Source organism: Pongo abelii, chromosome 19, assembly GCF_028885655.2.
Source record: "Pongo abelii isolate AG06213 chromosome 19, NHGRI_mPonAbe1-v2.0_pri, whole genome shotgun sequence".
Taxonomy (NCBI): Eukaryota; Metazoa; Chordata; class Mammalia; order Primates; family Hominidae; genus Pongo; species Pongo abelii.
Window position 1 is genome coordinate 57,764,340 of NC_072004.2, and position 20,949 is coordinate 57,785,288.

Consider the following 20,949-nt stretch of genomic DNA (forward strand, 5'->3'; position numbering starts at 1 on the left):
CCGCCACCCCGACTGGGAGGAAGTGAGGAGCGCCTCTGCCCAGCCACCCCTTCTGGGAAGTGAGGAGCGCCTCTGCCCGGCCGCCCCGTCTGGGAAGTGAGGAGCACCTCTGCCCGGCCGCCACCCCGTCTGGGAAGTGAGGAGCGCCTCTGCCCGGCCGCCCCGTCTGGGAGGTGAGGAGTGCCTCTGCCCGGCGGCCACACCGACTGGGAGGAAGTGAGGAGCGCCTCTGCCCGGCTGCCTCATCTGGGAAGTGAGGAGCGCCTCTGCCCGGCCGCCCATCTTCTGGGATGTGAGGAGCGCCTCTGCCCGGCCGCCCCGTCTGGGAGGTGAGGAGTGCCTCTGCCCGGCCGCCACCCCGACTGGGAGGAAGTGAAGAGCGCCTCTGCCCGGCTGCCCCATCTGGGAAGTGAGGAGTGCCTCTGCCCGGCCGCCACCCCGACTGGGAGGAAGTGAGGAGCGCCTCTGCCCAGCCACCCCTTCTGGGAAGTGAGGAGCGCCTCTGCCCGGCCGCCCCGTCTGGGAGGTGAGGAGTGCCTCTGCCCGGCCGCCACCCCGACTGGGAGGAAGTGAGGAGCGCCTCTGCCCGGCTGCCTCATCTGGGAAGTGAGGAGCGCCTCTGCCCGGCCGCCCGTCTTCTGGGATGTGAGGAGCGCCTCTGCCCGGCCGCCCCGTCTGGGAGGTGAGGAGTGCCTCTGCCCGGCCGCCACCCCGACTGGGAGGAAGTGAGGAGCGCCTCTGCCCAGCCACCCCTTCTGGGAAGTGAGGAGCGCCTCTGCCCGGCCGCCCCGTCTGGGAAGTGAGGAGCACCTCTGCCCGGCCGCCACCCCGTCTGGGAAGTGAGGAGCGCCTCTGCCTGGCCGCCCCGTCTGGGAGGTGAGGAGCGCCTCTGCCCGGCCGCCCCGTCTGGGAAGTGAGGAGCACCTCTGCCCGGCCGCCACCCCGTCTGGGAAGTGAGGAGCGCCTCTGCCCGGCCGCCCCGTCTGGGAGGTGAGGAGCGCCTCTGCCCGGCCGCCACCCCGTCTGGGAGGAAGTGAGGAGCACCTCTGCCCGACCGCCCCGTCTGGGAAATGAGGAGCGCCTCTGCCCGGCCGCCACCCCGTATGGGAAGTGAGGAGCGCCTCTGCCTGGCCACCCCGTCTGGGAGGTGAGGAGCGCCTCTGCCCAGCCGCCCCGTCTGGGAAGTGAGGAGCGCCTCTGCCCGGCCGCCACCCCGTATGGGAAGTGAGGAGCGCCTCTGCCTGGCCACCCCGTCTGGGAGGTGAGGAGCGCCTCTGCCCGGCCGCCCCGTCTGGGAAGTGAGGAGCACCTCTGCCCGGCCGCCACCCCGTCTGGGAAGTGAGGAGCGCCTCTGCCTGGCCGCCCCGTCTGGGAGGTGAGGAGCGCCTCTGCCCGGCCGCCCCGTCTGGGAAGTGAGGAGCACCTCTGCCCGGCCGCCACCCCGTCTGGGAAGTGAGGAGCGCCTCTGCCCGGCCGCCCCGTCTGGGAGGTGAGGAGCGCCTCTGCCCGGCCGCCACCCCGTATGGGAAGTGAGGAGCGCCTCTGCCCGGCCACCCCGTCTGGGAGGTGAGGAGCGCCTCTGCCCAGCCGCCCCGTCTGGGAAGTGAGGAGCGCCTCTGCCCGGCCACCCCGTCTGGGAGGTGAGGAGCGCCTCTGCCCGGCCACCCCGTCTGGGAGGTGAGGAGCGCCTCTGCCCGGCCGCCCCGTCTGGGAGGTGAGGAGCGCCTCTGCCCGGCCGCCACCCCGTATGGGAAGTGAGGAGCGCCTCTGCCTGGCCACCCCGTCTGGGAGGTGAGGAGCGCCTCTGCCCGGCCGCCCCGTCTGGGAGGTGAGGAGCGCCTCTGCCCGGCTGCCCCGTCTGGGAGGTGAGGAGCGCCTCTGCCCGGCCGCCACCCCGTCTGGGAGGAAGTGAGGAGCACCTCTGCCCGGCCGCCCCGTCTGGGAAGTGAGGAGCGCCTCTGCCCGGCCACCCCGTCTGGGAAGTGAGGAGCGCCTCTGCCCGGCCACCCCGTCTGGGAGGTGAGGAGCGCCTCTGCCCGGCCACCCCGTCTGGGAGGTGAGGAGCGCCTCTGCCCAGCCGCCCCGTCTGGGAAGTGAGGAGCGCCTCTGCCCGGCCGCCACCCCGTATGGGAAGTGAGGAGCGCCTCTGCCTGGCCACCCCGTCTGGGAGGTGAGGAGCGCCTCTGCCCGGCCGCCCCGTCTGGGAGGTGAGGAGCGCCTCTGCCCGGCCGCCCCGTCTGGGAGGTGAGGAGCGCCTCTGCCCGGCCGCCACCCCGTCTGGGAGGAAGTGAGGAGCACCTCTGCCCGGCCGCCCCGTCTGGGAAGTGAGGAGCGCCTCTGCCCGGCCACCCCGTCTGGGAAGTGAGGAGCGCCTCTGCCCGGCCACCCCGTCTGGGAGGTGAGGAGCGCCTCTGCCTGGCCGCCACCCCTTCTGGGAGGAAGTGAGGAGCGCCTCTGCCTGGCTGCCCCATCTGGGAAGTGAGGAGCGCCTCTGCCCAGCCGCCACACCGGCTGGGAAGTGAGGAGCGCCTCTGCCCGGCCACCCCGTCTGGGAGGTGAGGAGCGCCTCTGCCCGGCCGCCCCATCTGGGAAGTGAGGGGCGCCTCTGCCCGGCCGCCCCATCTGGGAAGTGAGGGGCGCCTCTGCCCGGCCGCCCCATCTGGGAAGTGAGGGGCGCCTCTGCCCGGCCGCCCCATCTGGGAAGTGAGGAGCGCCTCTGCCCGGCCGCCCCATCTGGGAAGTGAGGAGCGCCTCTGCCCGGCCGCCCCATCTGGGAGGTGAGGCGTGCCTCTGCCCGGCCGCCACCCCGTCTGGGAGGAAGTGAGGAGCACCTCTGCCCGGCCGCCCCATCTGGGAAGTGAGGAGCGCCTCTGCCCGGCCGCCCCATCTGGGAGGTGAGGAGCGCCTCTGCCCGGCCGCCCCATCTGGGAGGTGAGGAGCGCCTCTGCCCGGCCGCCCTCTCTGGGAGGTGAGGAGTGCCGCTGCCCGGCCGCCACCCCGTCTGGGAGGAAGTGAGGAGCACCTCTGCTCGGCCGCCCCATCTGGGAAGTGAGGAGCACCTCTGCCCGGCCGCCCGGTCTGGGAAGTGAGGAGCGCCTCTGCCCAGCCACCCCATCTGGGAAGTGAGGAGCACCTCTGCCCGGCCGCCCGGTCTGGGAAGTGAGGAGCGCCTCTGCCCGGCCACCCCATCTGGGAGGTGAGGAGCGCCTCTGCCCGGCCGCCCCGTCTGGGAGGAAGTGAGGAGGGCCTCTGCCCGGCCGCCCTGTCTGGGAGGTGTACCCAACAGCTCCGAAGAGACAGCGACCATCGGGAGCGGGCCATGAGGACGATGGCGGTTTTGTTGAAAGGAAGGGGGGGGGAAGTGTGGGGAAAGGAAGGAGAGATCAGATTGTTGCTGTGTCTGTGTAGAAAGACGTGGGCATAGGAGACTCCATTTTGTTCTGAGTAGGAGAAATTCTTCTGCCTTGGGATGCCGTTGATCTATGGCCTTTCCCCCAGCCCCGTGCTCTCTGAAACATGTGCTGTGTCAACTCAGGGTTAAATGGATTAAGGGCGGTGCAAGATGTGCTTTGTTAAACAGATGCTTGAAGGCAGCATGCTCTTTAAGAGTCATCACCACTCCCTAATCTCAAGTACCCAGGGGCACAAACACTGCAAAAGGCCGCAGGGACCTCTGCCTAGGAAAACCAGAGACCTTTGTTCATGTGTTTATCTCCTGACCTTCTCTCCACTATTATCCTATGACCCTCCCATATCCCCCTCTCCGAGAAACACCCAAGAATGATCAATAAATACTTCATTAAAAAAAAACAGATAAATTAGAAATTAATTTTAATAATATATTTTATTTAATCCAGTATGCTAATACTATTTCAATATTTAAGCAATGTAAAATATTAATAAGATATTTATATCTTAAAAAATTAAGTTCTCTAGAGCTGGGTACGTTGGCTTATGCTTATAATCACAGTATCTTTGGGGGCTGAGGTGGGAGAAGCACTTGAGCGCAGGAGTTGGAGGCTGCAGTGAGCCATGATTGGCCACTGCACTCCAGCACAGGTAACACAGCGAGACCCTGACTTAAAAAACAAAACAAAACAATAAAGTTCTTTAATTTCAGTGTGTATTTGATCTTTACAGAATTTCTCAATTTATACTAGCCTTATTTCAAGTGCTCAATAGTCACGTGTGGCTAGTGGCTACCAGGTTAGACAGCAGAGTTCTGAAGCAAAAGCAGCTGAACTCACGGTTATGGTCATAGCTGAACTCCAAGCTAACTTAGAGGCACACTTGAAGCTGCATATACCTTGATGTTTTAGTCCTTGGTTAGCAACATTACAAAGACATTCCCTATAGAAGTCTTTTATCGGATACTGAATTCATTTAGATTTACCCAAATATACATCAAGTTTCTTCCTCTCTATTTCTTCTTGGATTTCTGAGTTTTCCTCAGGGATACATTTTCTTCAGCGTCAAACATACTTTAAATTCAAGTCTGCTGGAGATGAATTTTCCCAGTTTTTGTTTGTCTGAAAATGTATTTTCATTTTTGGAGGGTATTCTTGTTAGGCATATACTGTAATTCTAATTGAGATTATTATTTTTTAAATGCTTTAAATATAGCTTTCTGGGATTTTGGTTTTTCGTCTTTTGCTTTGTTTTTTTGTTTGCATTTTTAAATTGTTGTTGTTGTTTGCTCATATTGTTTCTGTTGAGAAGTCAGCTGTCCTTCCAATTGCTGCTCCATGGAAGGTATTTATTTATTTATTTATTTATTTTGAGATGGAGTCTCTCTCTGTTCCCCAGGCTGGAGTGCAGTGCTGTGATCTCTGCTCACTGAAACCTCCGCCTCCCGGGTTCGAGCAATTCTCCTGCCTCTGCCTCCTGGGTAGCTGGGATTACAGGCGTGCACCACCACACCTGGCTACTTTTTCTTTTTTTCTTTTTTTTTTGTGGTGATGGGATTTCATCATGTTGGCCAAGCTGGTCTCAAATTCCTGATCTCAGGTGATCCACCTGCCTCGGCCTCCCAAAGTGTTGGGATTACAGGCGTGAGCCACCTTGCCCGTACTGTTCTTTTTCTTTTAATTGCTTTTATGATTTTCTCTTTGGATTAGTTTTCAGCATGGCTTTCAACATTAGTATTATAATGATGTGAGTAGTTGCTGATTATTTGCTAGTTTTTCCTGTTGTGTATTTATAGTTTTTTCAGTTTTGGCTTCATTTATTTCATCAGTTTATGAACATTCCCAGTGATTTTGTCTTTAAATGTAACTCCTGTTCATTCTCTTCCTTTTTTCTTCTGGAACTTCTATCCACTGTTGTTAAACTTTTATACTATACTATTCCTCTGAATCATTCTTATTTTCTCTTCTGTATTTTCTGTCCTTTAGTCTCTTTATGCTTCATTTTGAAAATTTTCTTCTGATTTACATCCCAGTTCACGAATCTCTCTTCAACCATATTTGATTTACTATAAAACTCATCCATTGAGCTTTTTAATTCTGGTTATTTCATTTTCTGTTCTGAAATTTTCATTTTTAAAAATAGATTTTAGTGCTCTACTTAAATTTGAAATATTGTCCCTGTCCTTGAACATAGCAAATGTTAACTCCAAATCAGGTGTTCCCGTGAGTCTGTTTTTATTGTTTGTTTTTGCTGTTTTTCACTAGTGTTGCTTTTTTGTACCTGCTTTTTAAAAATATTCTCTGAACATTGTGTTTACAAAGTTGCTTTTAATAATATTCTGGAAAACAGGGTAATGTAATTTCCAGAGAGGATTTGCTTTTCCCCTCTACCAAGTAATGGGAAGCACTAGCCAAGTGTGATTATCTTAACTCAATTTCAAGTATTGAGATGATTTTAAGCTCAATTACAGTTCCTGTGAGTGCTGTACCTACCACCCCACTCTTATCTTTTCCTTCACCCTTTTCATCTGAAGGTTCATTCCTTCAGAGTTTCAACTCAAAATAAGGAGAATTCAACTGGGAACTCCCTTTGGCAGGCTCTGGACTGTTTCTGTTCTCTCAGTCAAAAGCACCACTCACTCTCTCACTTTCCTCTTTCAGATTAAGAGGACAGAACCCCACAAAACAGGGGAAAAGTGGCCACAGAGCTGGACTTACTTTACTGATTACCTTTTATACTTCAAGATCCTGAACTAGTAACTTCATTAACATATTAGCTTTACCATGCCTTAAATATTTTATACATTTTGTCCAGCTTTTCTAATGTATTAGAGACCTGCTTCAGATGATCTAGTATACCATTCTCCCTTTAATTCTTTTTAATTTCTAAAACTGCTGTTATTTTTGTTCATGTTATGATCAAATTCACTTCAGTGCAGTGGCAATTTATTTGCTGTTTGGTGAAGATGGTCTAACAGACTAAAGTAGGATCTCTGTGAGCCAAGCATCATCTAAAAAAATCTTCATATTTTTCATCTGTTTCACACCTCTTTCCATTCAGATTTAACTAGAATATTTCTTTAAAGTTTTCCAATTATCTCATATTTTCTTTGGGATAAAGTAGCTATTTTTCAGTTATGTGATATACCCAAAGTAGCTCTAGTTTGCCTCCAGGGATCATGGCATCTCAGTAAAATGCACGTGAAACACTAACTTGCACAGACACCCTAAAGATACTTTTGTCTAAATATTATTCAATATGAGCAGTTTTTAGCATCACTTTTGAAAACAATAATTGAGGAAGTTCTTTTCTTTATGTGTATCATGTTTTCTAACTGTACTGTTACAGGTTGTTTCAGCTGATTTTTGTTTGTATTTGATTTTTTGTTATTTCATTCATTCATATGACAGATAATAAAATGGGATTTGAAAAGACTGAAAAAAAAAAAAAACAATGCCTTCTTCTGGAATATACCTCCTGAAGGACCTGCCTGAGGTTGTTTTACAGTTAACTTTTTATATAATTAGAAAAAGTATACTCTAAAATAACAGTCAAAAGTATAATATAGTAAACACATAAATCAGTAACACAGTCATTTATTATCAAGTATTGTATACTGTACATAATTGTATTTGCTATACTTTTTATAACTACTGTATAGCAGTGCAGTAGGTTTGTTTCCACCACCATCATCACAAATATGTGAGTAATGCATTGTGCTATGATGTTAGAATGGCTATGATGTCACTAATTATATCAAAAGTTAACTGTAAAACAACATACCACTTCACATACATAGTCATGCATCACATAACATTGTTTCAGTAAGTGATGAATCGTATATACAATGATGGTCCCATAAAATTATAATGTAGCTGACCACCATTGTATATACGATTCATGATGTGTATGATGTTATCACTTGAAGTTGGACTGTGATAAGTTAGAGTTGTATACTATAAACTCTAAATCACTAAAATAACAAAAGAAAGAATTGTGGATGATAAGCCAATAAACTACAGACAGTCCCCAATTTAAGATGATTCAGTTTATGATTTTTTGACTTCAGGATGGTGTGAAAGTGACAAGCATTCAGTATGCTCCTCAAATTGCAAATGGGCTATGTCTAGACAAAACCACCATAAGTTAAAAATATTGTAAGTTGAAAGTGCACTTTCAACTTACAATATTTTTAACTTATGATGGTGTTATTGAAACATAACTCCATCATAAGTCAAGAAGTATCTATTTATGGAATCATTAAAAAATTTATTAATCCAAAAGAAGGCAGAAAAGGTGGAAAGAGGGAACAAAGAAATGAGACAAATATTTAAAAAAGCAAGATTTAATTGTGATCATCTCAATAATCACATTAAACGTAAATGTTCTTAGCACAATTTAAAGAAAGATAGTGTCAGATTAGATTAAGAAAAGCAAGATCCAATTATATGATGCTTACAAAAAAACCTCTTAAATGTAAAAACACAAATAGGTTAAAGGTAAAAAGGTAGGAAAAGATATACCATGCTAATAGTAATCAAAAGAAAGCTCTGAAGACCCAATAGACTTCAGAGTAAAGAATATTACCATGAATGAAAAGGGTCATTTCATATTGATAAATAATAAATTCATATAGAGGATATAATAATCCTAAATACGTGGAGTTTAAAAATACATAAAGCAAAATAAATGATAGAAATTTAAGAAAAATCCTGGCTACGGTGGCTCATGCCTGTAATCCTAGCACTTTGAGAGGCCAAGGCGGGCAGATCACGAGGTCAGGAGTTCGAGACCAGCCTGGCCAACATGGTGAAACCCCATCTCTACTAAAAATACAAAAAATTAGTAGGACGTGGTGATGCATGCCTGTAATCCCAGCTACTCGGGAGGCTGAGGCAGGAGAATTGCTTGAACCCAGGAAGTGGAGGTTGCAGTGAGCCAAGATTGCACCACTGCATTCCAGCCTGGGTGACAGGGTGAGAATCTATCTCAAAAAAAAAAAAAAGAAGAAGAAGAAGAAATTTAAGAAAAAAATGACAAATACATAATTTATGGTTGGAAGTTTCAACACTTATTTCTGAATTTCAATTATGCAGAGAACAAGTAGATGGAAGATCATAATGATATAGAAGACTAGCAACCAAATTGGCCCAACTGACTTTTATAGAACATGCCACCAACAGTAGTAGTATATGCATTATTTTAAACTGTACATTGAAAATTTACCATGACAGACCAAATTTTGGTCTGTAAAACAAGTCTAAATACATTTAAAAGGATTCAAATCATATAAAGTATGTTCTCTAACCACAATGGAATTAATAATAAATCAATAACAGAAAAATAACTGGAAATCCCCCAATATTGGAAAATAAATAATTTACTTTTAAATAATTCATAGGCCAAGGAAAAATCAAAAAGAAATTAGAAAGCTGGGCCAGGCACAGTGGCTCACGCCTGTAATCCCAACACTTTAGGAGGCTGAGGTGGGTGGATCACGAGGTCAGGCGTTCTCAAGACCAGCCTGGCCAACATGGTGGAACCCAGTCTCTACTAAAAATACAAAAATTAGCTGGGCGTGGTGGCGCGTGCCTGTAATCCCAGCTACTCCAGAGGCTGAGGCAGGATAATTGCTTGAACCGGACCCAGGAGGTGGGGGTTGCAGTGAGCCGAGTTTGTGCCACTGTACTCCCCAGCCAGCCTGGGCTACAGAGTAAGAGACTCCATCTCAAAAAAAAAAAAAAAAAAAAGGAAGAAGAAGAAGAAATTAGAAAGTAATTTGGACTGAAGAAAAATGAAAAAAACAACATATCAAAATTTATAGGATGCAGCTAAAGCTTAGAGTAAAATTTTTATCACTAAATTCCTATATTCGAAAAGGAGAAATATCTCAAATCAATAACCTCAGTTTCCACCAGAGTAAGAAGGGCAAATTAAACTGAAAGTAAGTAGAAAAAAGGAAATAAGAGAGATTGGAGTAGAAATAAAATAGAAAATAGAAAAATTGAGAAAATGAAACTAATGTTGATCTCTTGAAAAGATTAGCAATGTTAATTATTAATAACTTCTAGCAGAACTAATCAGGAAAAAAAGAGGGAAGCTGCAAATTACCAGCTTTAGGGCTAAGAGATAACATCACTGTAGATTCCACATATAGTAAGAAAATATTATGAACAGCTTTATGCCAATAAATTCCACAAGTTAGATGAAATAGACAAATAACTTTATCTAAGTTGACACAATACCAAACTTTACTCAAGAAGAACTAGATAACCTGAATAGCCCTAAATCTTGAATTTCCAGTTAAAAACCTTTGCACAAGAAATTTTGAGACACAGATGGATTCACCGGTGAATTCTATCAAGCATTTAATAAAGAAATAATACTCATTCTGCAGAAACCCTTGCAGAAAATTTAAAAGGGGGGACAAATTCCTAACTCATTCTATGACACTAGCATTATTATAATAATAAAATCAAACAAAGACATTACAAGGAAAGAAAGCTACATACAAATATCCATCTACAAATGTGTGCAAAACTTCTAAACAAAATTTTAGCAAATAGAATTCAACAATATAAAAAAGGATAATTATCATGACCAAGTGGAGTTTATTCCAGTAATATAGGTTGGATTTAACTTTCAAAAATCAATCAATGTAATTTCCCATATTAATAGAGTAAAAAGAAAAACCACATGATTATCTCAGTAGATATGGGAAAAGCATTTGACATATTTAAACATCTATTCAAGATAAAAACTCTCAGAAACTAGGAGTAAAAGACATCTGATAAAGGGCACCTATGTATTTTTAAAAATACAGCTGCTTGCAGTGAGCTGAGATCACACCACTGCACTCCAGCCTGGGCAACAGAGCGAGACTCTGTCTCCAAAAAAAAAAAAAACAAAAAACACAGCTGGGCACAGTGGCTTATGCCTATAATCTCAACACTTTGGGAGACCAAGGTGGGAGAATCACTTGAGGCCAGGAGTTCAAAACCAGCCTGGGCAACATAGCAAGACCGTGTCTCTAAACATCATACTTAATGCTGAAAAACTGAATGCTTCCTTTTTGCTATAGAAAAAGATGTTGTGCCCACTGTGTCCACCCCTCAAAATTCATATGTTGAAATCCTATTTCAAAAGAAAGTCTAGTCACAGTGGCTCACACCTGTAATCCCAGCACACTGGAAAGCCGAGATGGGCAGATTGCTTGAGCCCAGGAGTTTGAGACCAGTCTGGGTCTCAAACTACATGTCTACAAAAAGTAAAAAAATTAGCCAGGCATTTTGGCACATCTCTGTAGTCCTAGCTACTTGGGAGGCTGAGGTGGGAAGATGGCTTGAACCCAGGAGGTTGAGGCTACAGTGTGCTGTGATCATGCCAGTGCACTTCAGCCTGGGTGAAGGAGTGACACCTTGTCTCAAAAAGAAAAAAAACAAAACAAAACTCCAAACCAAAACCAAAAACAACACAAAAGAAAGCCACAAAGAAAAGGAGAAAAATAGGTAAGACAAATAGAAAATGTAATTGATCACATATTGCTACATAACAAATTATCCCCAATTCAGCAGCTGAAAAGTACAGATTGGATTTTTAAAAAGCAGAATATATCTATAATTTGTTTACAAGATAGATATGTGAATGATCATGAATAAGTATTTACCTATACATTATTATTTTCAAAGTTAAAATTGAAAGGTGTGTACATGTGTATTCTTGTATTTTGTTGATTTTCCTAATTAACCTATGTCATGAGCATTTCTCATGCCAAGGATATTTTACATCCTTGAAATAAACAGGCATGGTGCCTCATGCCTGTAATCCCTCGTGAGGCAGGAGGCTTGCTTGAGGCCAGTAGTTCAAGACCAGCCTGGGCAACAAAGCAAGACTCCCATCTCTACAAAAAATTTAAAGATGAGCCAGGCACAGTGGGAAGCGCCTGTCTCTCCACTACTTGGGAGGCGGAGGCAGGAGAATTGCCTGAGCCAGGACTTAGAAGGCTGCAGTGAGCTATGATGGTGCCACTGCACTCCAGACCGAGCAACAGAGTGAGACCTTGAGACCTTGTCCTAAAAATTAAAAAAGAAATATCCTTAAAACAAAACAAAAACAAGAAAGAAACCTTGATTCATACCTCACATCATATACAAAAATTAACTCCAAATGGATCATAGATCTAAATGTAAAATGTAAAATTTTAAAACTCCTAGAAAAAACATGGGAGAAAATCCCTGCTACCTTGGGTTATGCGAAATGTTCTTAAATATAACACCAAAAGAAAATTAAGAATAAATTGGACTTCATAAAAATTTAATACATTTTTGCTATACAAAAGATAGTTAAATGAATGAAAAGACAGGCCACCAATTGAGAGAAAATATTTGCAAATCATATATTTGATAATGGACATGTATCCAGAAAATATGGAGAATTCTTAAAACTCAACATTGAGAAAACAAACAACTCAGTAAAAAGATGAGCAAAAGATCTTAATCAAAGATATATACATGGCAAATAATCACTTGAAAAGATGCTCAACATTATTAGTCACTTGGGAAATGTAAATTAAAACCACAATGAGTGGGGGAAGGGAAGGAGAGGGAGAGATTTGTTAAAGGATACAAAATTACAACTAGATAAGAGGAACAAGTTCTAGTGTTCAATACCACTGTAGGATGACTATAGTTAACAATAATATATAGTTTCAAATAGCTAGAAGGAGAATATTGTACGTTCCCAATACAAAGAAATGATAAATGTTCGAGATGATGATATACTAATTACCCTGATCTGATCACTACACATTATACATATCAAAGCATCACTATGTACCCCATGAAAATGTATAATTATTATTTGTCAATTCAAAAATAAAATGTTAATTTAGTTTGTTGAGGCAGGGTCTTGCTCTTTCACCCAGGCTGGAGTGTACTAGCACCATCACAGCACACTGCAGCCTCAACCTCCCAGGCTCAAACAATCCTCCCATCTCAGCCTTCTGAGTAGCTGGAACCACAGACACACACCACCACATCCAGCTAGTTTTTTTAATTTTGGAGAGACAGGGTTTCGCCATGTTGCCCAGGGTGGTCTCAAATTTCCTGAGTGCAATTGATCCACCTGCCTCAGACTTCTAAAGTGCTGGGATTACAGATGTGAGCCATTGCATCCAGCCAATTAAAATTTTTTTAATTAAAAAATGTGGTATTTAAAAAGCCCACAATTAGGTACCACCACATGCTATTCAAATAGCTAAAATTTTTAAAAAAGAAACTGACAATGGCAAGTGTTGATGAGAATGAGGAGTAACTGAGAGTCCCATACATTGCTGGTAGAAATGCAAAATGGTGTGGCTATTCTAGAAAATAGTTTGGCAGTTTCTTATAAAGTTAAACATATGCTTACCATAAGATCCAGCAATCCCACTCCTAGTTATTTATCCAAGTGAAATAAAAACCTACAAAAATCTGTATGTAAATGTTTATAGCAGCTTTATTCATAATTGCCAAAATGGAAACCCAAATGTCCTTTAATTGAGGAACAAATATACTTTAGTATATCCATACAATTGAATACTACTCAGCAATTTTAAAAAGGAACAAACTATGATACACAGAAAAACAACATGGATGAATCTCAAAATAATTATGCTGAGTGAAAAAAAACCAAAGCCCCAAAGAAGTACCTACTGTACAATTTCATTTCTATAGGAATCTGGAAAAGTGGGTATGGTGGCAGGGATGGAAGGTATTCAGGTGTTCAGCAACATGGACTTCCACTCACTAAAGCCAGTCTGAGTACAGCCTCTGCTGAGTGCCCAATCTGCCAATCTGCCAGCAGCAGAGACCAATACCAAGCTGCAGCAGCATTCCCTGGGGTGATCGGCCAGCCACCTTGTGGCAGGTTGATTGGACTCCTTCCATCATGAAAGGGCAACACTTTGTTCTTACTGGAACAGACAGTCTAGATTTGGATTTACTTTCCCTGCATTTAATGCTCTGCCAAAACTATCATCTATGGACTTCCAGAATGCCTTATCCACCACCATTTTTTCCACACAGCAGTGCTTCTGATGAATAAACTCATTTCACAGCAAGTGAAGTACAGCGATGAGCCCATGCTCATGGCTTACCATGTTCTCCATCATACCGAAGCAGCTGGCTTGATAGGCGGAATGGCCTTTTGAAGATCTAGTTACAGTGCCAGCTCGGTCGCAACACCTTGCAGGGTTGAGACAATGTCCTTCAGGAGACCATATACACTCCAACTCAGCATCCCACATATGGTACTATTTGTCGCATAGCTAGGATTCATGGTTCCAGGGATCGGTAGTAGAAATGAAATGGCACCCACAACTCACTATTACCCCTAGTGGTCCACTGGTAAATCTTTGCTTCCCATCCCCGTGGCTTTATGCTTTGCTGATCTGGAGGTCTTCATTCCAAAGGGAGGAATGCTTTCACCAGGAGTCACAATTATTTCATTGAACTGGAAGTTAAGACTGCCGTGGGTCATTTTGCAATGAAGAGTTACTCCACTGGCTGGGGTGATTCCTCCTGACTACCAAAGGGAAATTAGGCTGCTACTAAACAATGAAGGGAAGAAAAGTTATGTCTGGAATACGAGAGATCCCTTAGGACATCTTGTAGTACTACCATGCCCTATGGTGACTAAAACCAGTGGAAAACCATAATAACCCAATGCAGGTAAGACTTCTAATTTCCCAGACCCTTCAGGAATGAAAATTTGGGGCCCTCCCACCAGGCAAAGAACCACAACCAGCTCTGAGTTTCATGAGGAAGGCAAAGAAAATATGGAATAAGTCGTGAAGGAAAGTAGTTATACATACCAGCTATAACCAGTAATTTTGTAACACCAGTAGTTATAAAACACATCATGTGAACAGTAGCAGAAGTTAGTACTATAATTATTATGAGTATTCATTATTTTGTTATGAATGTTTGCGTGTGTTTATGTATATATATTTTTTCTTCCCTCTTTTATCCCCTTGTCATCTAACATAAAATTTATTAAAATAGCTACATTTACATAATATTATTAAAGTTACTGGATTATCAAGGATAAAAGTGAACACCAGTCAAGGACTGTGAATTCTCTCCCAGGAAAACAGCATATTTTCAGTTGTACACAGATTAGCTATGTCATGATAGGCAGAAGTTTTACTTTGTTATTGCCTTTATTGGGAGATTAAATGGTTTAAGGAGATGTGTACAGGTGCCAAATTAACAAGACATGGACTGTGGTGATCAATTTTACGTGTTGACCTGGCTATGCTATAATACCCAGTTATTCAAAAACTGACCTAGGTGTTGGTATGAAGGTATCTTGTAAATGTAATTTACATCTACAATCAGTTAACTTTATGTAAAGGAGATTATCCTGGATAATATAGTTGGGTCTGATCCACTCAGCTGAAAGCTGAGGTTTCCCTGAAGAAGGAGAAATTCCACCTGTGGACTGCAATGTCAGCTCTTGTCTGAGAGTTTCCAGACCTCCCTTCTACACGGCCTGCCCTGTGGATTTTGGATTTGCCTAGCCAGCCCCTACAACTGCATAAACCAATTCCTTGCATTAAATCTAGGTAGATGACAGATACATAGATACGAAGACAGACAAGATAGAATATATCCTACTGGTTGTGTTTCTCTGGCGGAACTCTGACTGACACATAAATCATCTGAGAAAATCTTGCATCTCTTCAGAGTCAGAGCTTATTTTTGACCCAAAAGGGATCACCAAGCTTTCATCAGACATGGCCCCAAAATGACTGGGCAAATCTCAGGAGTTCAAAAGATTATTCTGATGGAGGAGTCAGATTAGGCAGGTGAGTGCAACACCCCTCAAATAGTGTTCTTTTAGGGTGTACCCTCAGATATGTCAGTTCTTTTGTGTTGACTAAACTATCTGCAACACATTGGAATAGTTTATAGCCACTTTAATGCTCATTATTAACTGTGTCTAAAAGGAGACACAAAATCTCATAACATTAACTGCTTCAAGGAAGGTAACCCCGTAGCTGGAAGACAGAGGTGGGAGGGAGAATTTTTGCTTTTTGTGCCTTTAGAATAATGTATCATGTGAATGTGTCATTTAGATTAAGGGTTGGTATACTATGGTCCACAGGCCCAATCTGTCCCCTGCTTTTTAAAAGTTTTATTGGAACATAGCCATGCTCATTTGTTTACATATTATCTATGGCTGCTCTCACACTGGAATGGCAGAGTTCAGAAATTGTAATCTGTATACCCAATGTCATATGGACCACAAAGGCCAAAATAGTTACTGACTCTTTACAGAAAAAATTTGCCAACCTGTCTAGATTTTTTAAAAATAGAAAACTGACATTAAAAATAAAAGATGCCCCAAGATAATTGAAAACATATATCTACACAAAAATTTGTACATCAATGTTCATAGCAGCACTAATCACAATAGTCAAAAAGTAGAAACAACCCAAATGTCCCTCAACAGATGAATAAACAAAATGTGATATACCCACACGTTACTCAGCTAGAAAAAGGAATGAAGTACCGGTGAATGCTACAGCACAAATGAACCTTGAAAACATCATGCTAAGTGAAAGAAGCCAGAAACAAAAGGCCACATGTACAATTCCATTTATATGAAATGTCCGGATTAGGCAAATTCATAGAGATATAAGGCAGGTCAGTGGTTTCCCAGGGCTGGGGAGAAGAGGGAATGGCAAGTGACTGCAAATGGGTACACGATTTCTTTTGGGGGTGATAAAAATGTTCTGGAATTAGATAGTGGTGATGGCTGTGCAAATTTGCATATATGCTAAAAACTGCTGAACTGTACACCACCACCAAGTACAGGGCAATCCAGAGTTCAGTACAGGGCTCAGAACCTAGTGAAAAATTAGTCCTCTCTGCCACTGCATATCAAAATCAAACCTGGCCTGGGGGTCAGATCAAGTTCTGCATCCCAATTGTTGCGAACATCCATGTGACCTTAGACAAGTTTTTTCCGTTTCCTTCCCTATAACATGGGTATAATTGAGCAGGGAGGGAGAAGGCTGGTGGTGCAATAGGGTGTGAGGGGGGGGATTTTGTTCTTTCCCCAACTTTATTAGATACCCTAATAATCAGTATCATCATCATCATCATCATCACCCATTTCTAAGCATTTTCACATACATGATGTCATTTGATCATTCCCTTTAGAAAAGACACATATTTTTTCCATCTTACAGATGAAGAAATCGAGGATCCGAGAGATCAAGCAGCTTGTCCACATTCATCCAGTGGGTGTTGGAGCTGGGATTCAACTCCAGGTCTTCTGATTCTAGATCTTGTTCTGCCTACACTACCACACTGTTTTTGCATGTTTGCATTCTCTCTAGAAAGCCCAAAACAGCAGTGTCCAGCAGCCTCATCACAAACACTGTACACCTTTATCTGGGCAAAGGGAGGAAGGAGAGGCAGAACCTGGGGTTCTGCTGGTTCTTTTTATCTTTCTTATGAACCTCTATATTGGCACAGTAGCAGTCTGTGGGTAGGAGTATTCACGTACATTGATGTGGACACCAAGCCCACATACATCACAAAGATAGACACACAGGTACACCTGACCTCAACAGGCAACAGGTCATACTTGTTACTAGGGTAGTGAAGGGGCTATGCTTTTTAAGGGAGGCCTAAGAAGTCAGAACTCTAGGCATCTGCTCTCCCTTCTAATACCAGAAGACCCATCTCTCCCAAAGGCCTTAAAGAGGAAGAGGTGGCTCCTTAATCCTTAGTAGAGAGGAGTAAGGAGGAGGGAGAGAGGAAAGTATCCTCACTGTCCTTGCTAAACCAGAGCCCCAAGAGGGGGAACATCAGGGATTCACTACTAAGAGATCTGGGCCTACATCTTAAAGAGTATCCATGAGACCCCTGCTGCCAAACCCAGTTAAGCCTTTGTGCATCACAGTGCTGAGTTCTAGTAATGCCACCAGCTACATGGGCTTTGCCACTCACCTTCTCTGATTCAGTTTGCTTATCCAAAAATGTGTCTAATGATTACTGAGTCTAGCTCAGGGGGGCACTCTCAGGTTTCAGCAACATAAACTGAAATGCTTTAAAAATAAAATGCACTTTATGAACACACTATTTCATCCTCCCATACCGGCAAGCGAGAGTGGCTGAGGCTTGAATACACTTGGGAGTGACCCTCTCACGCCTTTCAAGGTGGCAAAGCTTGGGCAGCAAGGAGAGCCATGCCTAAGGCAGCCATTCTCTTCAGAAAAGGCAAGGCTGCCCTGGGGCACCAGGCCCGCCCAGGCTTGCTCGCACCCTCCTTTTTTCATTTGAGCAATCTGTATGTATCAAGCACTTCCTACAGGACAGGCACTGTTCTGTGTGCTTGAAGATAAGCAGTTAAGAGAAAAATGTTCTCACAGAGCTTATATTCTAGTTGTCAGAGGCCAGAAAGTAAACAAAAAACAAATATGTCAAGCGTTGGCAGATGCTACGTGGAATTAAACTGGGTAAGGTTAATAGCGAAGGGGGAGAGGTGCTATCTTGCACAGGATGTCAGAAAGCCTCTCCGATAAAAGGATGTTTGAGCAAAGACTGAAAGGAGGTGAGAGAATAATTTAACGGGGAGCCATACCTTAAATCTAGTCTGGAGGACACTAGAGTTCAGGGAACAGAGATCGACAGCGCCACAGCAATAAAGAAGATTCTCTATCATGCTAATCATTATCCATTTGCCTCCCTTAGATTGTCACCACCTTGCCCTTTCCTGCTGTTCTCTGTGGGGAGGGGGACTGAACCCTACAGACTGCATCCTGGGTCTGCCTTGTCATCTGCCATTTGGTTGGGTTCAGTCAAAGGGGGTCCCCAGAAGACTGGAGAACAGGATACAAGGAGCAGGGATATTGATGCTCCTATGGGCACAGTTCTAATAATGGCTGCATTCTTCTGAGAGAATTTCACAATTTCCATCTGCTTTCCACAGTCCCTTCAGTGACACATGCTCACATACTTTCCCATCCTGGGCCCCAAAGAGTGGAGGCTCATCTCCTCCAGGAAGCCCTGCAGGATTAGCCTTCCAGATGAGCACTGTGCACCTACCTGTGCAGGAATGTGTTGTTCACAGATGCCACCTGGACTGCCTCTTTCATCAGGGAGGAAAGTAGATGAGCTTTGGCCCTGGAGGCACTCATCCCTGATGAAATGTGAACTGTGGCCTCACTCTCCCTCCCAAAGCTCCAGGTCTGTCAAATTACTCACAACAGCTAAAGCAGTAACAGAAGTTGGGGCTCTAGAGTCTCTCATCTTAATCCCTTAGGACCTCACTGCCCCAGAGGTAGAACTTCTCCCCAAGATCAGCCAACCACCTTCCTAACTGGAGGAACCCTATCTACCTACCTCCAACACTCAATAGCTCATTGCCCAGTTCACTTCCTTGATAACACATTTATCACTATTGGAAAAAGTTGATCAGTGTGTGTATGTCTGCTCTACACATAAGAATGTGTATGTCACAGAAGCCTAGAAGAACTTGCCTGTCTCATTCTCCTCTGTGAACGGCATCCTAGGCCCAAGCATACAAGAAACTCTTAAATACTTTTGAGTAAATAAATAGTAACACAAAGAAGGCAAAGCACCTCTGGCTCCCTAACACCTCCATGAGAATTGCAGTCACAGGACGGTGGAGTCAGGGGTGGGCAGACACTCTCAGAAGTCTTGGCACTGCTGATTTCTCAAGTTGTGTGTCTGGGCAACAGAGGATTCAGAGAATCACTTAGGTTCCACCAAAAGAGGCTCCATCTTTCTAAATATCCCCAGCTTTCCATTTCTGAGTGGCCAGACCCTTTGCTAAATAGTCTCTAGGTTCAGGGAAGCCGAGAAGGGAGGAGTATGAAAGATAAGAGCTTTGGGCAAAAGTTGAAGCAGCAAAGCTCAGGCAGGTCCATGACGGCAGCTGGGAAGGTAGCAGCTACTATCCCAAAGACACAAAATATGATTCACCTGGCCATCACCACCAAGGAAGGCAGAACCCAGGAGCCCTTAAGGGTAAGTGCTGCTGGTTAGTTTTCCTCTACTTAAGGGGCACAAGCCTAGGCACAAGTAAGTGCTGCTACAGGCCAATCAGTATCTACTGCCTGGTCTTCTCTTCAGTCCCCATTCTATTCCACCCTGGAGACTCTCCACCCTCACCCACTGTGTGGCACCACTGCCACCAGGCCAACCCCTCATCCCCAAAGAGACCCAAACAGCACAGAGGTGCATCAATCAACCTTTAATGTCCAAAAGAGGCGTGGATGCAGAGCATAGGAGATGTGGCAGGGTCTCAGGCCCTGCTTCAGAAATGAGGGAGAGATGAACACAAACCAGACACTTTCAACTGGTCACACAGTCTGGGAGGGCAGGGGGAAACACAGATTTGGACATTCATAAAAAAATAAAACCTAAAATCAAGCACTCAATTTTGTGCCCATTGAAGGGTTTGATAAAGGGAACTCAGTCACCACCCAGGTCCCCCCTCCCCTGCCAACATCACAAAGCAAGCTCGGCACACTCTAAGGGCTTAGGGAGGGGTATTCTCCTGCCTCCCCACCAGCCCCAAGAATGGACTTGAAAATAAAAGAATAAGCTGGATCCCCCACCCCCCACATTGTCAACCCTACATGAGAGTTTTGAAGGCGACTCATGAAAATCAGCAGCTCAAACGGCAATGACCACCCCACCCCAAACCCCACCCCACTCCTATTTCATTAACAGACAAGATTTCCCCTGCATCCTCCTAGAATCTCCTCCTCTCACAGCCCTGCTCCATCTCCTATGTCCTGGCTTCACCACTGCAAGACTGACCTCCTCCAAGGATCCTAGAAGCTCCTCTTAGCTCTTTATCACTTCTATCCTCACCTCCCACCAGGGACTGCAACCATCCACAGTCACTGTCCCTCTGCACTGAGACCCAGCTCCAGAGCAGATGGCAGCATGGTCATCCTGTCCTGGGTGGTCCTCCTAAAGCCTTCCCAGGGAGCAGACAGCCAGAGAGCAAGCAGTGTCTGGGCTAGATGACAGCAAGGAGGGGACACCTATCTTTATTTTCAAAACAGATATCCCCAGAGGCTTTTGACATAAAGGCCCACTTAGAACTAATTGTGCCCCCTACCTACCCATACACCCTAGAGATTCCACACTGTCCTGCCCCCTCCCTCCCTTCTACCCCAAACCCCACACACACATATACACACATATACACACATATACACAGAAGAGTCAAGGGAGACATCAATTTGGTTTGATTGCTAAGACCTAACTAAGGAACTACAGTCACCAGAAATTCCCTTGCCAGCCAACTAACAACAGGGGCTGCTCTAAGAGAACTCCAGAGGAATGAGAAAACTGAGGGCTAAGCAGGGAGCAGACAGGAGAAGAATGTAAAGAAAAAAAAAGATTCAAGCTAATCCTACCCCAGCATCCTCCTGTCATGATCTCTGGCAGGAAGAACAAAAGAAGGTAATCCACAAAGACACAGCCCTTACTTAGAAATTCTGACAAA